The following is a 13,876-nucleotide window of genomic DNA, read 5'->3' as shown; positions in this document are numbered from 1 at the left end:
GCTCGGTATCAGAAAGGCCAAATGGTCAGGCCAGCAGCCCCTGGCTGTGGGCAATGCCGGGAGGAAGGGGTTAGCGAAGACGGCCAGTTTTCCGGCTTTCCGGCATCCACCACCTGGTGGGGGAATGACGACTGAACAGCCTTAGCTCTTCCGGACAGCAGAAGCTGGTATCAGAGACAAGGGGCTCCTTCCTGCATTATTTGGAAGCCCCAGTGAGTGAAGGACGGGATGGAAGAGTGAGAGAGCTTTCCACAGATTTATCAGGCAGCCGTGGGGCACACAGCCTTGGAACCTTCCGCTCGGAGCCCCTCTAAACACTCTCTGTCCATGGGAACATGTGATTTCTCAGCCGGTTTCTCTGTATCCGTCAGGATCAAGTCCAAACTCCGCACAGACTCTCGTTATCTCTACCTGAGCCGCCTTATCTCTCTGCAGGCTCCTGGCTCACAGGCCAGCCTGCAGCAGTTCCTCGAAGTTCTAAGGTCCCCTCTGATCCCGGCCTTTGTTCCCTTTTCTTGGAAAGCACCTCCCTTTCCCCCTCCCCCCTAACAGGTCCTCAAGCCCTTTCAGGAATCTGGTGACAGTGATAGCTCAGGCTTCTGGGCTGTATTCAGAGATCACCCCCTTTGGGAAGTCTTTCTCCCCGCTTCCCCCCACCCCCCCAATCCCAAGGCACTGGGTCCTCCCTCTCACCTCCTCAGAATCAACAGAACTGTGTGCTTATAAGCCTTACGATGCACCAAGCAACACGCTTGGTGCTCTAATTATGAATCTCGGTATTTTCCTAAGTACAGTATTTCCACCCCGGGACACATGAAATGTTTCTGACTCAGATGAACTTTAAAAGTTTGAATAGCTGTGCATTTGCTTTAGTGTTCTTTAGAAAAAAAAAAAAGAAAAGGACTCACACACTAAACCCAAGATGTCACAAACATTGCTGCTTAGGACAAAGCAAAAATGCCTGTCAATGTGAGGGGAGGAACCTGGCAGGGAGAGCAAACAAACATTTTAAAGGGGGAGGGGCTGATATCCCAGGTTCCGGGAAATCGCACTTAATCCTTACAACAACCTTGTGAAAATGGTATCTTCACGTTGCTGAGGTAGAAGCCGGTGCGTCCCAGAGGTTAAATAACTTGCCTCTGGTCACCGACCCGCACTTGCAAGGAGGGCATAGGGTTGGCTCTCCTTCTGGACTGGGGCCTCCCCGCCTAGCAAAGCCCTCGCCTGGACTCTGTCTCCCTCTCTGGATGGTTGGTGGTCCTGGAAAACAGGAACATGCCTTTATCGTCTGTGCATCTTGTGCTCAGGACATGTCCCAACACAGCAGAACTGACTGCCTGAGAGACTGACTAGTGCATGGTTTGCAAGACACTCACCAGCATTTTCACTCACTCTGGAGAAAGATTTTTTAATCCCTTTTTTTGCTTCTCGGGGGAGGGCACGGGGATCAAAGTCTCACCTTCAAGCCAGGAGCATCAAAGAGGGACCAAACTCCCCAGATGCCACAGAGGCCGGGGAGCTGGGAGTCTGGTGAGGCAGGAGTATAGGGGGTAGAGAAAGGAGGAAGAGAAAACTGATCAGGCCCTCCTCTGCAGACCCCAGCAGGGGACCTTTAACCATGAGCACTTTTCTCCTTTTCCAGCTCAGAGCCCAGGGGGCCAAAGTCACAAGAACATCCTGTCCTCCACAGGCACTGACAGTCACTTGGGACTTAGATAAGATATTAAGAGCTAAAGCCTTGTCCTTGAGCAAGCAGACACTCTGTGGGTCAAATCCAGTTTCCCAACTGACACACTTCCTGAGGGTCATTTGCGTTTTTCTTTTCTTTATTACATTTTCTTACTTGTAACAATATAATATAAGTCCTTGGTCAAACAATTGGGAGGAGGGAAAAATAGATAAGTATTTATACTTTTGATATATTCTTATATGTGTCTACATGATTATAAATATATAATATAAACATTTCTTTTTTAAAAAAAGATTTTATTTATTCATTTGACAGACAGAGATCACAAGTAGGCAGAGAGGCAGGCAGAGAGAGGAAGAAGCAGGCTCCCTGCTGAGCAGACAGCCCCATGTGGGGCTCAAGCCCAGGGCCCTGGGATCATGACCTGAGCCGAAGGCAGAGACTATAACCCACTGAGCCACCCAGGCTCCCCTAAATGTATATAATGTAAATAAATATATAGCATATATAATTGTATATAATTTTCTTTATCAATATTTCTTCCCACCCAGAAATGCCTAACATTTGTATGTATAGACGAAGGAGGAGGAAGAAGAGGAGAGAAAGGTTGGGAGGCTGTTCCTTGACAGGGCAAGCTGGGTTTAAAAGGGTCTTTCTTACCTGTTGCCATTCCTTGACGGGGCCTTCCTCTGTAGACATCTGGGATGGAGTTTGAGGTCCTTGGACCTTGAGAGAGGGAGACAGGAAGAGGGCCTGAGATCTGAGAAGCAGCAGCTGGCTGCCTACCACAGAGGTAGGCCAGAGAGAAAGCCGGACAAGAAGGCAGGCCAGGTGATCCCAGGTGGCCCACAGACTGAGTTTCGACAAAAGTTGTCTTTCCTGTGGTGCCCACTCAATGACATTTTCAAATTTTTAGGAAAGCCCGTGACTTTAAACAGCTAGTCTTGGTGCTTTGGGGACATGAAGGAAAGGGTGAAGTGACATTGAATAAGCAAGTAGCTGTGTATGGACCAGGAGCTAAGGGCAGGAGACAGAAGTCACAGCTTAGTGCACGAGGAAGGTGACTCATCACCGTCACAAGCACTCTAAGAGAGAGCCTCAGGAGTTAATCAGAGCAAACGGTGTTCCTGTTACCCCAGACAGAGGAGGGTGAGTTTTGGGGTTTGGGTTTTGTTTTGTTTATGTTTTTGTTTTTCCCCAAATGCTCCTCTCTCTGCCCCTCCCCCGACTTGTGGGTGCACTCTTATAAATAAGTAAGTAAAATCTTATTTATTTGGGTGGGGGAGCAGAGGAAGAGGGAGAAGCAGACTTTTTTTTTTTAAGATTTTATTTCTTTATTTGACAGACAGAGATCACAAGTAGGCAGAGAGGCAGGTAGAGAGAGTGGAGGAAGCAGGCCCCCTGCTGAGCAGAGAGCCCCACGTGGGGCTCAATCCCAGGACCCTGGCATCATGACCTGAGCTGAAGGCAGAGGCTTTAACCCACTGAGCCACCCAGGCATCCCGAAAAGGCAGACGTTTTAACTACTGAGCCACATAGGCACCTCCAAAGAGTGAGTTTTAAAGGAAATGTCTGGGGACACCTGCATGGCTCTGTCCCTTAAGCGTCAGACTCTTGGTTTTGGCTCGGGTTGTGATCTCTGGGTGCTGAGATGCAGTCTCAACTGGGAGTCCACTTGGGATTCTCTCTCTCCCTCTCCCTCCTCCTCTGCTCCTCCCCTCTACCCCTACCCTATCCCTTCCTCCCTTCCCCTCCTCTCCTCATGCTCTTGCTCTCTCTCTCTCTTTCTCAAAAATAAATGAATATGTTTAAAAAAGAAATAAATAAAGGAAATGTCTGGAGAATACAGACACTTTCGTATGCACACAGACACACACAGACACAATCTCTTTCTTCCCCCTCTCCAGGTTAATGCCAGGAAACCAGAAGGAAAAAATAAAGTTGGCCAGAAAAGACTCCTGTTCACCTTGGACTGGGACCATGTGTCCTTGAGAAAAGCTGGGCCGAGGGCCCCAAAGCCCACTGTCAGGCTGTCTGGGACGGAGAACTTTAACCAGTTGCAGAAACACTATCACACCCCATGCTTGGCCTCTGCTGTCTTTTGTAGCCTCTGGTTGCTGGCAAGTTGCTGCTTGACTCACTGAGGAATTTGAACTGCAGTATTCTAAGAGACAGTCACCTTCATCTCTGGACGCACAGAGACGTAGTCCAGGAAGCAAGGTTTCCTAAGAAGTCCTCGGCACCAGCGGGGGAGGGATGTGCACCTTAGTTTCAAGCCATTCCCTTTCCCAAGGACTCCCACCTGCCACTGCCAACTCAGCCTAGCTCCTTCTCCATCTCTCGCTCCCTAGGGAGTCTTTTCCTTTGTGGTTGTTACCGATCTTTTCCTGATCATAAAATTGAGGTGATGCTAAATTGAAGGTTTAGGAAAGTATTGAAAAAGTTGCTCACTGTCTCCAGTAAAATGTTGCAAAGATCAGATTATATATATATATAATTTTGATTCCTTCCCTTTTCATGTTTCTTCCTGGAGAGGTTTATTTATTCCTGGAGGACGAGCAGAATTGGTACGATTGTAGTGGGGTTTTTGGTTTTTTTTTTCCCCCTTGGATTATTTAGGAACAGCTTTAATTTCTGGAATAATGGTAAATTGTTGTGGTGACACCTGAATCTTTGTCTTGTTCCTGATTTTAATGGGGATGGCTTTGCTGTGTCACTTTTGTTGTTGTTGTTGTTGTTTTAAAAGATTCACTTTTAGAGACAGAGAGTGCAGGAAAGAGTGTGCAGGGAGGGAGGGGCAGAAGGAGAGAGAGCATCTCAAGCAGACTCCCCACTGAGCACAGTGCCCAACCTTGAGCTCAACCTCATGACCCTGAGATCATATCCTGGGCCAAAATCAAGGGTCAGACGCTTAAGCTTAACAGACTGAGCCCCTGAGGCGCCCCTGCTTTGCCCCTTTTAATTATGTTTTTTTTTTTAAGATTTTATTTATTTATTTGACAGACAGAGATCACAAGTAGGCAGAGAGGAAGGCAGAGAGAGAGGGGGAAGCAGGCTCCCCACCGAGCAGAGAGCCTGATACCAGGACCCTGAGATCATGACCTGTGCCGAAGGCAGAGGCTTTAACCCACTGAGCCACCCAGACGCCCCTATGATATTGATTCTTATTTATACCAGTTAGATTTGGGGCATTGAGACAGAGGTTCTTTACCAAGAAAAAGAAAGTATATTTCTAAAATCAAAGTTCACTATTTAAAAATAAATTTAAAATAATTAAAAAATTAAAATAAATGAGAAATGGATGTTGAAATTTATCAAATTTTTCAAAAATGTCTGTCAAGAGGACAGATATTGATGAATTTTATGAGAATATTTTTCATATTAAACTATCCTTATATGTCTAATATAACATCACTTGGCATTTCATGCACTACAGAGTTTATTTGCTGGAATTTTATTTAAAATTTTTGTTTCGATATACATAAATGAACATCATCTGTATTTTTTGTTTTAACTTTGTTCTGAATTAGCCTCATAAACTGAATTGTGATGCAATCCATTGTTTTCCCTGTCCCTTGTTCAAGAACAAGTTCTTTATCATGAGAATTATCTACTCCTTCAATGTCTTTTTAAGAGTTTTCTCTTGTAATCACTTAGCCCATCATCTTTTTTGAAGGCAATCAACTTCTCTTTCATATTTATTGCTTTGTTTAGATTATTATCCATTTCTTTTTTTTTTTTTTTAAGATTTTACTTATTTCTTTGACAGAGAGATAGAGAGAGATCACAAGTAGACAGAGCAGCAGGCAGAGGGAGAGGGGGAAGCTGCCAGACTTGATCCCAGGACTCTGGGATCATGACCTGAGCTGAAGGCAAATGCCCAACCAACTGAGCCATCCAGGCATCCCTATTAGCCATGTCTTGATCCAAGTTCGATACTTCACATTTTACTGGAGAAAGATAGATTTTATATGGATTTTCAAGTGTATTGCTGAGTTTTACATAATTAAAAAAAATTTCTGTGTCTATAATTTTCACTACTCAGTTCCGTGTAGAGATTTAAAATGGCAGGACCATGGGGCACATCAGTAGTACAGTTGATTAAGTGTCTGACTCTTCTTTTCCCTCAGGTCATGATCTCAGGTCATGGATCCAGCCCAGGGCTGGGCATGGAGCCTGCTTGAGAGTCTCTCTCCCTCTGCCTCTGCCCCTTCCCCCCCTGCTCCTACACACTCTCTCTCTCCCTAAAAAAGAAAAAATAAAATAAAATAAAATAAATTAAAAAATGACCAGACCTCAGGTTCAGAGGCCCTGGATTCAAATCTCCATTTTCTTACTTCCTCTTATGATGAGATTAGATAAGTTACTGGCTTCTGAAACGCAAAAATGAAAAATAGATATAATAGGATTTTGCACTTTATAAGGATGCTAGGAGGGGAAGGAGGGTAGGCAGAGTGCTTAGCGCAATGCCTAGAACATGGAAATATTCAGTAAATGTGGGCTGTTTTTATGTACTTAATATTGGGTATTTGCATTTTTCCCACATTTTTTCCTTTATCATATAAGCAAAACATTACCTATTTTTGTTTTTGTTTTTTACCTAAGACTGTCTACTTCTACAAAATTACTAGTGTATTTTTTTTCTGTTTTACCTTTGTCTTTCTTTTCTCTGGATTTCCTTCAGACTATTTTGCTTTCTAACTTCTGAAGCTTATTGCTTAATTCTGTTACTTTCCTTCTTGCTTATTTAATGGTGAAAGCATTTGTTGCTTTGAATTTGCTTCTCATTACAGCTTTGTCAGGCCCTATAGCATTGCTATGCAGTATGTTAATTACTGCTATGTTTGAAATATCCAACAGTTACATTTTGGTTTCGTTTTTGACAGAAGAGGTTTTTAGGAGAGAATCCCTGTATTTTCATAGGGTTGAGTCTTTTTGTTGATTGTAGTTATGTTATTAATATTGGTTAGAGGATGCTCTGAATAATTCATGCTTTGGGGAATTTACTGAAATTTTCTTTGTTGAGTAATATATAATCAGTATCAAAGTGATCTATAAGTCCTAGAGAGTGTTTTGTTTATAAGAAAAAGGAATATGATATTTATCTATAAAATTGACTTTCTTGATTACATCATTCAGACTTTCTTTCTATCCCAATGCCATCTGTATATGCTATAGACAATGTATGACTGAAAATTTTCTAGTAGCCATGTTGAAAAGTAAGAAGAAATAGGTGAAATTGATTTTAATTAGCATATTTATACAACACCCTGTATCCAAAATATTATCATTTCAATATAAAATATACTAATGAGGGTGCCTGGGTGGCTCAGTGGGTTAAGACTCTGCATTCAGCTCAGGTCATGGTCTCAGAGTCCTGGGATTGAGCCCCGCATCAAGTTCTCTGCTCAGCAGGGAACCTGCTTCCCACTCTCTCTCTGCCTGCCTCTCTGCCTACTTGTGATCACTCTCTGTCAAATACATAAAATCTTTAAAGAAACATAAAAATAAAAATAAAATATACTAATGAAATGTCTTACATTTTTGTCTACTATTAATGTGTCTTTTACATTTGCAGCACTTCTAGATTCAGATATTAAATTGCCATCAGGAATCCTTGATCTATATTTAGATTCCATAAAATCTACATTTCAAAAGGTAAATTCACATGCCTCTGTTGTTCTCAGTAGTCTTAAAAATTTGTCAATATTGAATCAAGTATCCTTTTTAAGAATTATATTAAAATTAATTAAAATTAAATACAATTAAAAATTCAATTTCCCAGTCCCACCAGCCATATTTCAAGGGCTCAGCAGCCACATGTGGCTACTCTCTGATGAACTGGGCAGCACAGCTATCCTTACTTATTTTTGCCTGCTAGATCTGCCAAATAAAGCTGTACTAAAATGCCCAACTACTTTTGAGGAATTGTTAATGTTATTTACATGTGATAATGGTATTTGCATATCTTTGGGATTTTTAATTGAGGTGTAATTGACATATAACATTATATTTGTTTTAGGTGTGCAACTTCCTGATTCGTTAATGCACATATTGTGAAATGATCATCACCATATGTCTGTGAACACTGATCCCCTGTGTTTAAAAAATTCCTATAAAAATTTAAAAAATTCCTATATTTTACAAATATATGTTGAAATATTTACAAATAAAATTAAGTGATCTTTGAAAAGGGTTTCACACCATATGGGAAAGGAGAAAGTAGGCTTGAGTATAAGTGAAAATACAATGACTCTGAGTTGATAATTACTAAAGCTTAGGTCCACAGGTACTTAGGAATTCATGACACTTTTCAGTTTACATTTTTTATATATTTGATATTTTTCATAATACAAAATAAATTTTTTTTAAATTTAGATGAAATTTTTTCACTTATGAATTCTATCGAAATTTCCAGTACAGGGTCATCTGGGTGGCTCAGTCGGTTATATGTGGACTTTTGATCTTGGCTCCAGGCATGATCTTGGGGTCGAGGGATAGAGCCTCAGGTTGCGCTCCCCAATCTGTGCAGACTCTGTTTAAGATTCTCTCTCTCCTTTCTCTATCCTCCCCTGCTTACACCATCCCCTCAGTGAATAAGTGAAATCTTAAAAAAAAATTTTTTTCCTGTGCAAGGATGCGTGGGAGGTGCATCTGATTCTTGGTTTCTGCTCAGGCCATAATCTCAGGGTAGTGAGATAGAGCCCTGAGTCGGGCTCCACACATTAGAGTCTGTTTAAGATTCTCTCTTCCTCTGCCTTTGCCCCTCCAGCTTGTGCTCTCACTCTCTCAAATGAATAAATAAATCTTTAAAAAAATCTCCAGCACATTGCTTTATGTATTTCAATGCTAGGTTATTTTATTTTTATAATTATAACTGAAAAATTAAATAAATCTAACTACTTATATATAATCAGAACGCAACTATTTTTTTCCTGCTGATCTCTAAATCTTCAATGGGAAGTTCTTGCCTTCCTCATAAAAACTCAGTTTTTCTAGTCACTTTTAGTGACATTAGGATTACTTTAAGTCACAAATTTAGTATGGTGGTTAAAGGTGGCTACAGATTCTTTGATGTTCTTTCTATGGAATGCTGGGGTCCACTCCTCTCCCCTCTAGTTGGGGAGCTTAGTTGGGGCTGTGCTTGCTTTGACCAATGGAATGTGGCAGAAGCGATCTTGTATAATTTCTGAAGCAAGGCCGTCAGAGCTTCACAGCTTCTTTCCCACTCTTGGTACACTCCCTTCTTTAATCCAGTCACCGTGTTCTGTGAAGCGTAAGCTGCATGGAGAGACCACATGAAAGAGAATCAAGACACCTGGTTGACAGCCCTCCTGAGCTCCCTGCCAGCAGCTGTGTGAGTGAGCCATCTTGGACAACATTCAACTGGCCGACAGAGTAGAGTAGGTCAACACAGCCTTTTTCTCCACTGCCACCAGCCCTTTTCCTCAGACACAAGTTGGGTAACACCATATCATGTCCTCATTTGCTGCAGAGCACTCCAACCTCACCCTCTGAGGGTTCCATGAAGCCACCTCCCTAGACTTGAGTAAGGAAGGAAGCATGGCCATCCTGGATTGGTGCTGAGACAGAAAGATGTAAAGTGGTGGGGAAAGGGAGGTAATAGTCACAGCCACCATTCCGTGCCATCGGCCTGGCCCACCACTGGCTGCATCTGCTCCTGCCTAAACTTTCTGCTCTGTTAAAAAAAAAAAAAAAAAAAAAAAATTAAAGAAAAAAAGTCTTCTTTCTACCACATCTAGATTCTTAGTATCTCCTTTTTTTCTTGAGGAGCAAAAAGTGAAAGTGATGATAAGAAGGAAGGAAGGAACAAGATTCCCTTACTGTTTCCAGCCAGAATGATAGGGCCAGAGGTAAGATCAAGGCAAGGGATACAAACAGTTCCCTGAGTAAATCTTTCCTCTTGGCTACTCGGAACTAAAACTTCAGGGGGAAGAAAGATGAGAGTTTTCTCCCTCCACCAGCAAGTCTCAAGTTCTCATCTGGTTCTGAAGTGATGTGTGGTGACACTATGGTTCTCTTTTCACCTCTATCCTGAATGTTTGGGGAGTGACTTGCTTGCTTTGATTTGTGATGTGTCCCACACATACTTCACTGGGTGGTGAGGAAGAAAAACCAGGGTACCTGTGAGGACAAGGGCATTGGATTTGGGAGGTTGATACAGGAAGTGACAGATATTCAGCACATGTCTGCCACATTGGATAATCTTGAGTTCCATACTCTTGATTCCTTATTCCTGGACTGTCCCACCTCCTTTCTTCTAAGCTTCTTCTTCCAGAATGCCTTGACACTTCAACTCTGATATGTTTAGAACCTGCCCTATAATAATGGAGGTCAGTGAATAACAAGGCAGCATGATTCACCGGGTAGGACATTGGGGTCTATTTGAATCCTATCATCTGGGACCATCAGTTTTCTGAATCTCCTTCATTTAATGGGAATAAGTAACTCCTGTCTCTTTAAGGCTCTAGTGCCTGTCCATGAGGTGTTGCATGGAAAACAGCTACCTAGGGCTCTCAAGTGCTGTTGGTTGTGGAAGGCCTCCCAAGCCTATCTGTGGTGTTAGCGAGGGTCCTCAAGTGCTCTGGAACGTCCACAGCAGTCACAGTGTGGGCCTCCGAGTTATCTGATGGGTAAGTCTGGGGGAAGATGGAGTATGCTCAGCTTTGGAACGCTCTGTGTCCCATTTTATTTCAGTCAGCTGTGGTAGGTCTCTCAGGGTTCTACCCCATGGAGGAGGCCTGCAGTATTCACCTCTGCCTGTGACTGGCGAAGTAAATTGGTTCATTCAACAGTGGAATGTTAAGAAGCTTTCTCCCACCCCTGAAGATATATAAGCCACATCTTGAAATCATCCCCCTTAGTAATAAAACAGATTATTTTCATCTCTATCTGTCCATCTTCTATGTCTTATTTTTCATTGATTCCAAATTCTGAAAGAAAAGAAGCGCTGTTATTTACTGATTCCCTAGGACTTCAGTGAAGCCTTCTCTAGAATGTAGGACCACTACCTCAACCCCAGAAGCAGATCCCAGATCCCGTGTGGATCCTATGTAACCACACTGAGCTGAACACGAAGGAACAATTTTATTAACTGACAGCATAATTCACACTCTACTCACAGGCCGTCCATTAGCCAGTACCTGAGGATGATGTTTTTCTGCTAATATCACACATCAAGGACGTTAAGCTGAAGCTAAAAATAAAGTAAAACATCGTGCTGGACCTGTAGATCTGCTCCAACCACTCCAGGTGACGGGAGATTTATTCTCTTGAGGAATTAAGCCAAAGAAGCCACTATAGGCAGGGCAGGTGATAAGAAATATTAGACTAAAGTAAAATTCTGTGCTTTGAACACTTGGTTCCATATCAGTTATCTAATGCTGTGTAACAAACAACCTCAGAACTTCGTGCCTTAGAAATGGCCACCATTTTCTTAGCTTACAAATTACTCAGCAATTTGGGATGGGCTTTTTGGGCTGGGGGTGGTGGTGGTGGATAAACTCCTACACGTGCCTGGGCTCAAAAATTTCATTTCTTTTGTAAACACTCTCAGGTAATTCAACCAAACTGGAGAGCAAAATAAAATAGGAACTTGACAAAAACACGGTATCCATCCTAGCAGAGTGGCAAAGCCCAAGATGATGGACAGCTGCTCAAAAGGCAGACATACATCAATCTATATGGGATTAAGAGGATAAGGATTTAAAAAACAAAGAAAAAAGTGAAATAAAAGAAAGAAACCAAAAGGTTGTCATACATTTTGTGGAGCAATTATAGAAAAAAAATATTTATAGGTATGACAACACTGATGAAAAAAATTAAATAATGTTCTGCATCAACATAATAATTTAAATCATATTAATCAAAATGATATAAATATTAACTACTGATTTAAGAAATTGGTGGCAGTGGGGAGATGTGTCAGATAAACCTCATTTACCAAAAATCAGGTGTACAGATGCATAAGGAAAATCCACAACGGTCATATGATGATTATGGAGCAAAATATCAGAAGACAGCAGCCCAAGAGTTGGAAAGGTTGCTTCTGGAAAACAGACAGGAGTATGAGGAGGGATGGGGCAAGTGACAGCAGCAACTTGTAAACTCTATAATAAACTATTAGATTTTCAGCCTTGACAAAAATAATGTCAAAACCTTTTTTCAACAATGCCTACCTCTGCATCCTTGGTTGGGATTAGAGAGGGAGCCTCCCCTCAGAGGACAGTTTCCAAAGGGCTAAGTGCCTGTTTGCATCCTGTCTCCTGGCTGCTTCTTACCCCGACCCTCCAATTGTCCAAGTCCATTTGGAAGTGAATCACAAGACGCTTGTCCACGTTGTCTTGATAATGAATCGAGGTCAGTCTGGCCACTGGGTCTTGGGTCGATAGCTCTTCTGACTTGCCATTTCACCATGGAAATATGTAAAGAAGAAAAGCACGCACAAGCAATGACAAATACATCCAGTACTCGGCATGTCAGGTGTCCTATGGCTTGAGGCATGACCGTATACCAAACACTTACAGTAAACCAACCCTGGGCTGAATAGTTAGATTTATTACCTGGTTTTCATTATCTTGAGGAGCCATGCACTACCGTCCTGTAGTTCAGATGAGGAAATTGACATTGAGGAAGGTTAACTGTTGTGCTAGTAAATGACATAACCAGGAGTGGGACCCATCTCTCCAGGTAATTCCAACCCTGAGCGGATGACCACCATACAGACCACCCTACAGTGCAGCTTAGCCCTCTGCACCTGCTTCCACTGTTCTAGAGAGGTACTACTACCATGTATCGTCCTTCTACACACATTTATTTCAGTCAACTCTTCCTTAACACTGACTGGCATGGGGGGGGGGGGGGCTTGGCCATCTTCCTGAGCTTGCAGTCTCATAGGACCTCACATGAAGAGGGACCTCATCCTTGGCTCAAATGCTCTGCCATCAGCATCCTGAAAATCCAAATCTTTTAACTTTGGCTTGTCTGTGAAGTTCAATGGGACAACGGAGCATGTGTGGGAGCTTAATGGGCAATCCGTGTACCCACAGTTCCTTGCCACCCCACTCGTATAGCCCACCGGCAATGCCCCTGAGCACAGAATTCAAGTAGACCCACAACGAGCCTAAGGGCAGCAAGACCCCAAGCCAAGTACAAGTGTTAAGTCTGCAACTGAGTATCCCGGGATACCAACAGTCACAGGAGGACACACTTCCCATTCAAACCAGCACCTTCCTCAAGCACCGCAAGAGAAATGACTGAGGAACTCTATTTACCCCTCCTCACTCATGTTTCCTCTCTGTTAGCCACTCATCTAGGCTGGAATGATGACATAAAAGGAAAGGTCAGCCTCTGGTGCTTCTCTTCATTGTCCCTACTCATCAGTAAGGTAGGATATGGATGGACATAGACACGCACACATCAAGAGGAGAAATAAAAATGGAGTTTTATGCAGCATTCCCGCTGTTCTGGCAGAACAAGATAAACGTACGAGCGACAAAAGGAGTTGTGTGATTTCAGCAATCCCATGTGTGAGTTGAAAGCTCTCATGTTTACATTTAAAATGGACATTTCATGATATGAAAATGAATCATTACATGCTAATAATTAAAATTTAAATCTTAGAAGCACTACCCAACAATACTTTAAAAGCCCTAAATCAGGAGAGATCACTGAAGGAAGGAGAGCTTTTGTATTTAGTGCCTATAATGGCACTTTCCCTCTGCTTCTGAACCAGGGGCCCCACAGATGACGCAGCTGACCCCGGTGATGGAGAGGTGGGTCGTGATATTGAAGAGACCCTAATGTTTTTAGGAAACAGACCCAGGAGGCCCCTATTTCTCTGGAATGAAAAGCAATACAGTCCTTTGGATTTGTCTTTTTTTATTTCTCCCTTCCCACAACCAGTAAAAAAAAAAAAAAAAATTACAATCAACACGGGTACAAGGATCCAATTAAAAAAAAAAAAAATCAGCATGCAAGAGGGCCACAGCCCTGCCCAGGCTTAGCATACATATTTACAGGGCATGTGGCCCTGGGTGCAGCTACAGAGGCACATTGAAAAGGCGGTATTATGAAATATACAAAGGTGCTTTCTTTCTATTTTATCATAGAACCCGGCCTCATTTCCAAATGACAGCACTACAAAACACAAATCACGCTACTACT

The sequence above is a fragment of the Mustela erminea genome, chromosome 2 (assembly GCF_009829155.1).
Source record: "Mustela erminea isolate mMusErm1 chromosome 2, mMusErm1.Pri, whole genome shotgun sequence".
NCBI classification, from domain to species: Eukaryota; Metazoa; Chordata; class Mammalia; order Carnivora; family Mustelidae; genus Mustela; species Mustela erminea.
Note: the sequence above shows the minus strand (reverse complement) of the source record.